We start from the raw sequence: 12,164 nt of genomic DNA, 5'->3' as shown, positions 1-12,164 counted from the left end.
TATTTTTCGTACCCTAAAATGGTCGGGATGAGTTTGAAGAAAATGGGAAAACGTGCTCTCTTTTGGAATATCGCACAGCAATTACTTCAATTTCAAGATTCGCCATACACAGGGTGGAAACGCTCTTGTAACTTTTAAACTGATGAATAGATAAAATGAAAATGAAATCTTTAAGTTTTACGTCTCACGATTATGCTGGCTAGGCTAAAGGAAACGGTGATGATGAGAATGAATCAAATTATGAAATGAAGAAAGTGGGAGGGAACAGGAGAACTTCGAGAAAACCCACACACACGGTGTTTGTCCATGGAAAGCCCACTGTAGGCGAACTGGCATCGGATCATTGACCCCACGCACCAGACGTGAACACTTCCACTGAGCAACTGATGAATAGAAAATGCTGAAATTTTGCAGGATGTAAATACCGGTTGGGGAACATTGATTGGCATACTTTGCAATATCACCAAATTAATTATGCCAATGCAACATTGTAAATTTTGCATTTTTCTTTAAAAATGATACTTGCACAGATTATTACATATTTTAAATCTGTATGTTAAACGAGACAATAACCTACATGAATACCACATTAATTAAGCTGTGTTACAAACGAAGAGCGCTACAACATCACAAGCGTTCAAACTGGAAGCTTATAGAACAGTAATAACGCAAATAAATAAGCGAGGCAATGCACATTCAAAATGTTTACTTTAGTGTCGAATACTTTGGTTACGATATGATGAATTTCAAATAAATGGAAAGAAAATTAGAGGGACTGAAAATCTGAAAAATCTATCACCGAAAAAATCCTTTGACACCCCCCTCCCTTAGAAATTAAAGCAATTGTCATGCTGAGATATTTAAAAATAATTTTGCAACGTTGAAGATATAAAGGCTTTATTCGAAATTCTTTTCAATGAGCGTAAAGATTATAACGGTGTTTACAGTAATTTAACATTTCAAATCGTTCCAGAGATATGAGAAACATGGATACAGATTTCTATATTGCTTAATATGACGTATTTGTGGAAAATTTTACAATATGTTGATCATTTCTCAGAGATTGTTTGAGGTATCAAACTTATGTGAACGGCATTTTGATCTTTATACTTACTAAAACCAATTGTATGATTGGTTGTGATACTTAACAAATTTCTCAAATAAAATCTTTTGAAAAAATTCAATTTTTGAATCCATTATGACTTTGTTTTCATTTATTAGAAGTTTGTCACATTGACACAGTAGAGACCTGCACGGACCGAATTTTTCGGCCCGAGCCCAATCCAGACCAAATGTACCTAGGCCCGACCCAGCCCGGGCCCGAAAAATTTTGGAGATTTTCGGCCCGAGCCCGGCCCGGCCCGGCCCGATAAGCTTTTTAAAATTCTTGGTCCAAGCCCGGCCCGGGCCCGATAAATTTTAAAAGTTTAATTTTGTAACATTTTACACGGTCACACTTCTTCAACGTTTGCCTTTATTCTAATTATCGTTTAACGAAAGTCAATAATTATTAAAGAATTGCAATTAATCGGCCTCAGCCCGGCCCGCGGGCCTGGCCGGGTTTCGGGCCTCGGGCTGAGCCCGGCCCATGCAGGTCTCTATGACACAGAGATACTTTCAATATTCATTTCCTCGTCTGTTTTACTAGTGCTGTTCCTGTTGTAGAGACCTCCAAAATTAGTATATTTTTGATAACGTAACGTCCTTAGTTTATAACTGAATAGTAAGTATGGTCTTATAAACTTTCCCTTTATATGTAGACTTGAAATATGTAATAAGATTAACGTAACGTGATTTGATTAAAGTATACCTTTAAGTTGGGTTTGTAACACGGTTAATCTGGTATTATTGTTGAGAAGGCTATGTCAAATAAGTATCCCCTGCTCAGTGGCGTATTTACGATTTTGTTTCGGGAGGGGCTTTGCTAACTTTCGGGGGGGGGGCTTTGCCTGGAAATGTGAAAATTTTGCAAGAAATTTCATTTACTTTACTATACTAAGTAAGATTTCGGGAGGGGCTTAAGCCCGAAAGCCACCCCCCTAAATACGCCACTGCCCCTACTGATATGCTGATATTTGCATCCTGTAAAATGTTAACATTTTCTTTCTGTATTGTACATACCTCCAAGTGTAGCAAGTACATTTTGATATAAAGAAGAAAAATTACATGTTAGCCCCTGTGAGAACTTGTTAATCAACCATCTCACATACTGTGACGAGGAGGGCAAATGGGGTTCACCTTGTTGATACTCTTGCCTTCCTCAGACATGTAACGTGGGTCAAATAATGTAAATCTATCCTTTTTGGTGTGCAAAAAAAAAATCTATCTCACCAAAGGAATTCTCTGAACCTCCGTCCCCCCCTCCACACACACAAAATTAAATCTATTGTTGTCATGGTAAGAAATTTACCTTAGTTTGCAATGTTGAAGATATATCAGTTTGACTCAGTAGTAGCAGATACAACGAAATCACTTATTACATGTGCACAATAAAGTCAACGAAACTGCTTAAAAGACACGTGCAGCTCAAGTGAATACTATATCCGGCCACGAGATAAGACATTTGTTAAAAGACTAATAAAGCCACATCTATTAATCAAGTATAAAACCGCATCCTGTGTATACGGCATCCAAATGTGTTGAAGGTGACATTAAAAATGCAAAAGAAAATACTGTACATTTGTAATTAAGTGAGTAAATTGAAATATATGGGAATTGATTGAAACGTCCAAACTTTTACAATAAATGGGGAAAGACAGAGATAAAGCTGTACAAATTAAGGTCTTCATGGACCTACTTCTTGTTATTGTTAGATGCTGCTTCCAATAAAGCTTCGGCAGAAATCGTTAAAGACGGAATCCCATCATGCACGTTCACCTTAAGACCATGGATTACTAACTTCACCTACAAAGAACACTGGCGCAAATCCCAGGGGGGACGAGGGGGACATGTCCCCCCAATCTTGGACCTGGAGGGGACTGTCCCCCCCAATAATCTGACTTAAAAAGTGCTTTTTGGGATAAGTGTGATGGTGCCACAAAGGAATGTGAGATGAAATTGATTTCTCTTGGCTTTTCCATTTCTGTTAAAAAGAATCGTATTCTGTAGTATTTCAAACTGAACTTCGCGCTTTCATTTATTTGTAGTATCAGCCTAGGCATCTACTCATGCTTCGTAAGCCAACTCTATGGCCTATGGAACTCGGAGGTTCAATGCCGCGTTCACAAAAGCTCTCCATTCACTTCTACCCTTAGCCAACTGAATCCAGTTTCTACTTTGCATTCCTATTTTTGCGAGATCCATCTTAATATTGTTTTCCCATCTGCGCCTACGTCTTCCTAATGGTCGTTTTCTGATTGGACTTACCGCTAACACTTTGAAAGCTTTCATGCTTTCTTCCATCCTGGCTATATGTCCTGCCTACCTAAGCCTCCTAGACTTGATGACCCTAACAATGTTTGGTAAGCCGTATAATTTATGTAGTTCCTCGTTATGAAGTTTTCGCCATTCGCCATTCCCCATTCATGTTCCTCTTGGATCCGAATATTCATCTGAGGATTTTGTTCTCAAATACTTTCAGTCTATGTCCTTCCCTCAGAGTAAGCTACCATGTTTCGAAACCATACAGAACCACAGGCATGATTATCGTTTTATATATTTTAAGCTCCAAATTCCTCGACAGAATTCGCGACAAGAGATTTTAAACTGAATAATAACACGAATTCCCGTTTTTAGTCCATATTTAATTTCTTCGTAAATATGATTTTCGTCTCTTAATATTGATCCTAAATTTTTGAAAGTATTCACTTTATCAAAAGTATTATTTAATATTTTAACGCATTCATAATTTGCCGTGTTATGGTCCCGACGCACATTCATGTATTTAATTTTCTCTGCATTTACTTCTAAACCCATATCCCTGCAAGCGTTTAATAACACCCTTGCATTTCTTTCTATTGTTCTCATATCATCCCCTATTAAATTTACATCAGCGTACGCATAGCCTGGTGAACACCGTTCAACTCTAGGCCCTGGTTGCTATCTTTGATTTTCCTTATAGCGTATTCCAGGACAAAGTTGAATAATAATGGCGACAACACATCTCCTTGTTTCAGGCCATTCTCGACGTGAAAGTTCGTGGACAAAAAGTTTCCTACCCGGACTTTACTTTGGGATTCATTTACACATGCCTTAATTAATCTAATTAGCTTTTTCGGTATTCCAAATTCTGTAGGAACGTTGTACAATATTTCTCGCCTAACCGAGTCGTAAGCCTTTCTAAAATCAATAAATAGTTGATGTACCGGGCTACTGTATTCCCACTTCTTTTCGAGTATTTGGCGAATGGCAAATATTTGGTCGATAGTTGATATATTTCGTCTAAATCCGCACTGATAATCTCCAATAATTTCATCTGCGTATGGGGTCAATCTTGTTAATAGAATATTTGAAAGGATTTTATAGGATGTTGACAGAAGAGAGATGCCTCGATAATTATTACAGTCAGTTTTGTCGCCTTTCCTGTGGATTTGAACAATGATGGATTCTTTCCACTCTTGTGGCAATTCTTCCTTGTTGTAGATAAGGAGGATGAGTTTGTGTATCTTGTTCCACAATTTTTCGCTTCCAGGTAAAATTAACTCAGCCGGTGTTTCTTTAATTTCTTTATAGCGATTTCTACTTCTATTCGGTTGGGTTCTGGAATATACGGTTCTGCGGTGTGTATCTCCCTTTCTCCACGCACATTAGTTTTTGGTTGCTTGTTAAGCAAATCGTCAAAGAAATCTTTCCATCTATTTAAAATTCTATCTGCATCAGTGAGAACTGTTCCATCAGCTTTCTTTAATATGAGCACGAGGTTGATAGCCTTTCTTAAATTCGTTGATCCCTTTATACATGTCCCGAATGTTTTTAAACTTTACTATTATCTTCAAGTTCCTTAATTTTAGCTTTCAAAAAATCGCGTTTCTTTGTTCTTAAAAATTTTGAAAATTTCCCAACTTATGTCTATGAAATTTTGTGTAGTTATTTTATTCGGATTTTGTAGCAAACTTTGCTCCTCTCAACAGTCTTTGCAACAGCAAACGTTGCCTGTTTTCTCTTCTCTGCTAGTTCGAACCATTGTTTGTTCCTACGTATTTCCGCGTGTCCCAATTTTTCTTTTGAGAGAGGATGCTTCGTAAGCAAAGAAAAGAATTCAATTGCTGGAATATTTTTCTCCATAATCTTAAGGTTATATCTGTTAACTAAAGGGTATATGTCATGCGTCAATTTTTCTGTTACGATTCCTGTAATGTTATTGAGATTATCATCATTTTGCTCAAATACGAGTATTGTTGCGTCATACGTAATTGATACTCTTTCTTCATAGTTTTGGGGAAGTCATTATTTATATTATTATAAAACAATTTTAACGTGGATCTTTGTGGATGCCTAATTAGAAACATACCAATCATAAATATGCATGTATTCAGATTTCAGAATGTGTTCACGGCAGTGATCTGTAATACTGATATGTACTACTACTTCATCTACATCGCCTAATATATAATATACTCTACAATAGGTTCACCTCAGAAATCAGGTTCATCTACCGTAATATGAGTTTCATCTCCCTTCTCTAGAATAACCCTCAAATCTGCCCATCTCTCAATGTTGAAGAGAACCAATGGTGTATTTAGGATTTTGTTTCGAGGGGCTATGTCCAACACAGTGAAGGAAGTGGGAAATTGCCACCTGAGTTTGAGAATTAAATATATTTTAATTTATGCATAAATTGAAGTTATAATGGGAAGAATTGTAGACCAATAAATCCTATATGATATGACACAAAAATTTAAAAGTGAATCTAACCCTTTATTCTATTCATACAAGAAAAAGGAAGCATCCTCTTGGCCTTCCTAATTTCCCGGGCTAATTATTCCCCCGTTTTGATTTTCTTTAATTCAAACATTTCCTTCTTTTAAAATAACTAAACGATATAACTTTTCCTTGGTTATAATAACCAAAGTGCTGTCATGTTGATATCCACGCAAGTTGGTGTGGAACACCAGTTTCGCTTATCAATCTTCTTAGTTTTGGTGTTACTGATGACGGCCGCCTTGAATCAAACTGACAACGGTCGATAAAGTATAATAAGCGAAATGAAAGAAAGTAACATCAAGAAAAAGAAACAGAAAAGTAGAAACGACGAAAAAAAGAACAAAAGGACGCAGTTTTTACATGGAATGAAATTTGACAAATACAGTATTATTTCTGATCAAAGACCATAAGAAAATGGAAAGTCAATGACATTCTTAGAAATGGTAAGAAGGATTATTGTTGTGCGTGGAATGCGAAAAACTAACAAATTTATTTCGGGGGGAGCTTGAGCCCATCCCGATAGCTCCCTAAATACGCCACTGAAGACAATTCTGCTCCCCTGATCCTTCACAGCACTGCTTATATATATATATATATATATATATATATATATATATATATATATATATATATATATATATATATATATATATATATATATATAATATGGGAAAGGTCTTACCCGTCCCCCCCAATGTTGAAGACAGATTTGCGCCAATGACAAAGAAGGGAATCTCTAAGTTGTATGTACGACTAAACCTAATCCCTTTGTCCATTCGAGAATGAAGTGGGGAATGACGAACCCTGAAACAGATATTTAGCCAATCAAAGCAACCGAAACAATTTCAGATTTCCCCAAAATGGCTGCTATGTCATTACTCAAATAATTTTCATTTATTCAGGTGTATTGCGGCAGCCTTCAATCTGGCACATAGTCGTGAAAAAAATCACATAACCAACAAGAACCTAGGTCGCTAATGTATGACGTAGGAGCGAGCTCTTAGGATTAGGCCGTGCGTATATTGACCAGAGGAAGGCCAACCATGCTGAGGCGGAGGGAGAGGCTTAGAGGCTTGAATGCATTGACTGTGTCTCCGTCAGGACGTTGGAAAGCCTTTTGTCTAGCATGCGCCCATGAATATGCGATGTGGGGTTTTATTGCATCGTCTCGACTATCCTGTCCTCTAGTAAATATACAGCCGGCCCTAAAGTCAGGACAGAGAGAACTAGTTGAAGCAGAGACATCATTTGGGGAGGGCAGGGGCAATTGCCCCCCTGAATTTGAGTAATACATATATTTTAACCAGTTGTATACTAATACTCTGTAATAATACGAGGTGCGAAAATAAAAACTGAATAACTCAGAGTACTTACATTATTGGTTCCTGCTGGTGATGTCACCTTCAAAGTAGTATCCCTCTGCTTCAAACACACTTCTTCATTTGCTGCTGGCATTGTATGTAACATCCCTGGAAGCCATATTCTGTAAGAGTCTTTAATACGTTTTCCACTTTTTTTTTTAAACCTGATTAACGGAGGTAAAATGTGTTCCTTTCAGTCCAGATTTGATTTTTGAGAATAAAAAAGTCACAAGGTGCCAAATCAAACTAATACAGTGGGCGTTCTAACTCTACAATGTTTTTTCGAGCCAAAGGTTGCTGCACGGATAGGACCTTGTGAGCAACAAAATGTTCGCATTTGCAATTCTTCCGTTAAGATGCGTCTAACTGACTCTCTGTTCAAGTTCACAGCCTCAGCCATTGTGGTAACACTCAATCTGCGGTCATTTGTCACAACGCGACGAACATTGTCGATATTTCTTTCAGTTACAGAAGAACGTGGGTGGGCTGTTCGTTCATCATCATTATAGCTCTTTCTACTTTCCAAAAATATTTTGTGCCACTCAAACATTTGCGTCCTTGACATGCAGGCTTCACCATTAACTTCCTTCAACATTCGAAATGTTTCAGTAGCACACTTTCGAAGTTTCAGGAGATGTTTATCCTTTGTTCTACTTTCACGCTCGTCATTTTCCGCCAACGCACTCACACATGTGTTCACTCTTTGTTGCTTATCTCTCGAATGGCTGGATCGGGTGAGTGCAGTTTACTAGGTGGGGGAGATTTGGTAGTTTATCCTTTGCATAAACAATATGTTATGTTGATTTCTTTTAGTAATACAGCTGTAATTCGGTGTTTGTGTCACACCTCGTAGAAGATGCAAAACTCTTATGTCGTTGGATAACCTTGCCTCCATCCAGGAAAATTCTAATGACGCTGCTGGTTTGAAGAGGAAAGAGGAAGGAAAGAGGTAGTTGAAGTGGGAATAAAACAACGTTGGTAAAGTTCGATTAGCCATGAATCCATGACTAGTGTACACGAAAACCAGGTAAAAATCAGACTTGCTGCCTTGTCCTTACTCTGTCTATGTTGTTTTCTGATAAGACGACCAGCAAGCTATGACGCCACAGATCATCCAGTTAAAAATGACTGCCATAGAGAGACTTGAAAACGAATTTGTTCAGTCAACTTGAAGAACGTTAAATGAGAAGTCAATATCCTCTTCATTTGAACTAATACCTATTCTTTCTCGGTAGTAAACGGATGACAATTTTTGGTTTCATTGAACGGTACACCTTGCAGACAGTGTTTCTTTCAGAATACATGTGCGAGAGGGCACTCTAAAACTACATATGACTAAAGCTTACAGCTACTTGCCTTATATTTTTTTTTTGAAGTACGCGCAACAAGACGTTCAATTGTCACTTATCTATTCAAGGTTGGCAGTTACAGACACAAGGTATCACCTAATCTCTAAATATGAAGAAAAAAAACAATACCTTCAGCACGAGGTTTAGAACACTTGTAAGGTAGCAATATTAAAATGTTTATTTATTTATTTATTTATTGTTTTCTGAAACTACTTATGTCCCATTGCTGGTACTATTCTAGTATGTATTAATCTTATGTATTCCTGGGGCTATTCTCAGATCTCCAGGGGCGCTGCCCCCCAAAAACATCTGAAAGAAACACTGTTTACGGATACGATCATTTACATGTGGCACAGTGGGCCAGTGCTTGCCGTTTGGTGTAATAGAATGGTCTGATTGTGACAATGAGACAGCATGAGTTCAAGTATTTTTGAAAAGCATGTCTTCGAATTGTTTGTATCTTCATGTCCTGTTGGATTGCGCTAGGTGAAATTTAGAGTAGATATGAATTGAGATACAATTAAGTAGAAATAATTCCGGTTGAGTCGAAGTTTAGAAAGCTGGTGGGGCGGTCAGCTCTGGTGCGAAGGGTCCCTGGCGCGATTCCAGACTATAGAGTTTGTGATGAACAACATCATGTCCTTGAGTTTTCCTGAAGTTCTTTCGTTTCCTCCCACATCCGTGTTCCATTTATTTTATAATTATCCATTAGAGATGCAAAAAAGCCGGCTTTTTTGAATCGACGTTTTTTTGCACATAAAAAGCCGTCTTTTTTTGGGAAAAAAACGAGAATATTGGAAATTTTGGCTTTCTTTCATTTTCATGATTTTTCTGTTTAAATAGATTTCTTATAGTATACTCTAAAGTTAAATAAGATTCCATGACCTAAATGCCATATTTCGCTCTGGAATTCACCATCATGATGGATGGAGCACATGGTTTATGAATTAAAGTAAACAGAAAGTACGTAGTATTTGAGGGCAATTTTAGAAGCTATTGAAGTTTGTTTTATCTTCTGAATTATCGAGATTTTTTTCCCTAGATCATTTCTTTCTAGTCACCCATGTTTCACTTCTTAGAGCTTAGTGCTCTAGCTTCTAGATTAAACTTATGTTTTTCAACATATCCATCAGAGCGTACGTTTTTCAATATATCTGTCAGAGCGTACTTCCACATTTCCGTTATACTGTAGCTGTGCAATGATTTAACAATAATCTTCCGGACACAACCTTGAATACCATTTGATAGAAATAATCAGTATCGGATTTGGGAGGGGTTTTTCTGAATAACGTTTGTTTTTTCTAAAAATTCCTAACTTTAAGAGGAGCTTAAGTTTATGAGTACGGGCATAACAAACATTTCGTTTCGTTTCACGGGCATCTCTGGCGGGGGGACGAGGGGGACACGTCCCTCCCCAATATTTTGAAGTGCAAAATATTCAATATTTTATTCTAACTTAATTTATTTACTAACGACAGAATAACATATAAATAATAATAATTACATTTATTTGGAATATAATATTCAGGCTGTGAAATAATTATAACAGGCTAGGTAGTACTATTTAAATCATTTTCTTTGATGCACCTCCCCCCAAAGTCTACATGCCAGAGACGCCACTGTTTCGTTTGTATATTCAGCTATAATCTTCCAGATACAACCTTGAAGACCATTTTATACTGATAATCAGTGGCGGATTTAGAAAAGTATTTTGGGAGGTGCTTTTCTTATTAATGCTTAGTTTTTTTTCTAAAAATTCCTATTTTTTATTTGAGGACAGCTTGAAGTTTATGAGTAAAACCAAAGTAATATTTAGTTTGTTTTAGAAATTCCGTAATTTCGGGGTAGATGCTTCAATCCGAAAGACATCCCACCCTAATCCTCTTCGCAAATCCATCACTGCTAGTAATTAGTAATAACAAAGATTTAAAAACGATTAGAAAGTAAGTCGGCCAGGACTTACAGTACACGCACTATCTCTACATTCACAGATGGAATTAAGAAAAATTTTTGTCAAAATGGTCGAATGCGGAGTTAAATCCCGGACTTCACGATAGAAGCGCTAAAGCTAACCACTCACTGATGGTTGTTGTGCAGTTGTGCTTAAATTAAATGTATTCTCTCTCTTTCTCTATGGCCACAAAAGCTCTCCATTGACTTCTGTCCTTATTCAATTCAATCCAGTTTCTACTCTGTATTCCTATCTCTGCTAGATCCATCTTAATATTGTCCTCCCATCTGGGCCTAGGTTTTCCTAATGGACGTTTCCCGATTGGATTTCCAGTTAAAACTTTGAAAGCGTTCCTACTTTGTTCCATTCTGGCTACATGGTCTGCCCACCTGAGCCTCCTAGACTTTATGACTCTAACGATGTTTGGTAAACCGTATAAATTATGTAGTTCCACCTTATGAAGTTTCCGCCATTCCCCATTCCCGTTCCTCTTGGGTCCAAATATTCGTCTCAGAATTTTATTCTCAAATAATTTCAGTCTGCGTTCTTCCCTCAGCGTAAGCGACCATCTTTCACAACCATAAAGCATACCAGGCATGATTATCATTTTATATATTTTAAGCTTTAAATTCCTTAACAGAATTCGCGACGACAAAATATTCTGAACTGAATAATAATAAGAATTTCCTGATTTCAGTCGACATTTAATTTCTTTGGGGTATGATTTTGGTCCGGTAATACTGATCCAAGATATTTGAAAGTATCCACTGTGTCGAAAGTATTAATTGATATTTTAACGCATTCATAATTCCGTATTACGATCATTGTGAACTTCCTTGTATTTACATTTCTCTGCATTTATCATGTCCCTGCAAGCGTTTAATAAGGCCTCTGCATTTCTTTCAATTGTTCTCCTATCAGATTTACATCATTAACATACACTATAACCTGGTGGATACCATTCAACTCTAGGCTCTGGTTCCTATCCTTCATTTTTCTTATAGCGTACTCCGGAACAAAGCTGAATAATAACGGCAACAGTAGCGTAGCCAGGATGTGTTTGGGGGGGGGGCAAGTGCTGTTATTGGTACATATAGAGTAAGTACAAACAAAAAAATATATAAACATAAAAATATATAAAAAATTACAAACATCAAAGTACCAAAGTACATTGTCGGACCTCTTTGGGGGGGGGGGGGCGGCCCCTCTGGGCCCCCCTTCCCTACGCCACTGAACGGCAATAATGCATATCCTTGTTTCAGCCCAATCTCGACGTGGAACCTTGCATTTTTCTACTCGGACTTTACTCTGGGATTCATTTAAACACTTAATAAATCTAGCTTTTTCGGTATTCTAAATTCTGTAAGAATGTTGTACAATGTTTCCCCCTAACCAAGTTGTAAGCCTTTCTAAAATCAATAAACAGTTGATGTATTGGGTAATATATTCCCATTTAATTTCGAGTATTTGTCGAATGGTAAATATCTGGTCGATTTCGACTAAATCCACATTGATAATCTCCAATAATTTTATCTGCGTATGGGGTCAATCTTATTAATAGAATGTTAAGAGAAATGTCTCGATAATTATTACAATCAATTTTGTCGTCTTTCTTGTAAATTGGAACAATGATTGATTCTT

The sequence above is a fragment of the Thermobia domestica genome, chromosome 8 (assembly GCF_964235325.1).
Source record: "Thermobia domestica chromosome 8, izTheDome1.hap1.1, whole genome shotgun sequence".
Taxonomy (NCBI): Eukaryota; Metazoa; Arthropoda; class Insecta; order Zygentoma; family Lepismatidae; genus Thermobia; species Thermobia domestica.
Note: the sequence above shows the minus strand (reverse complement) of the source record.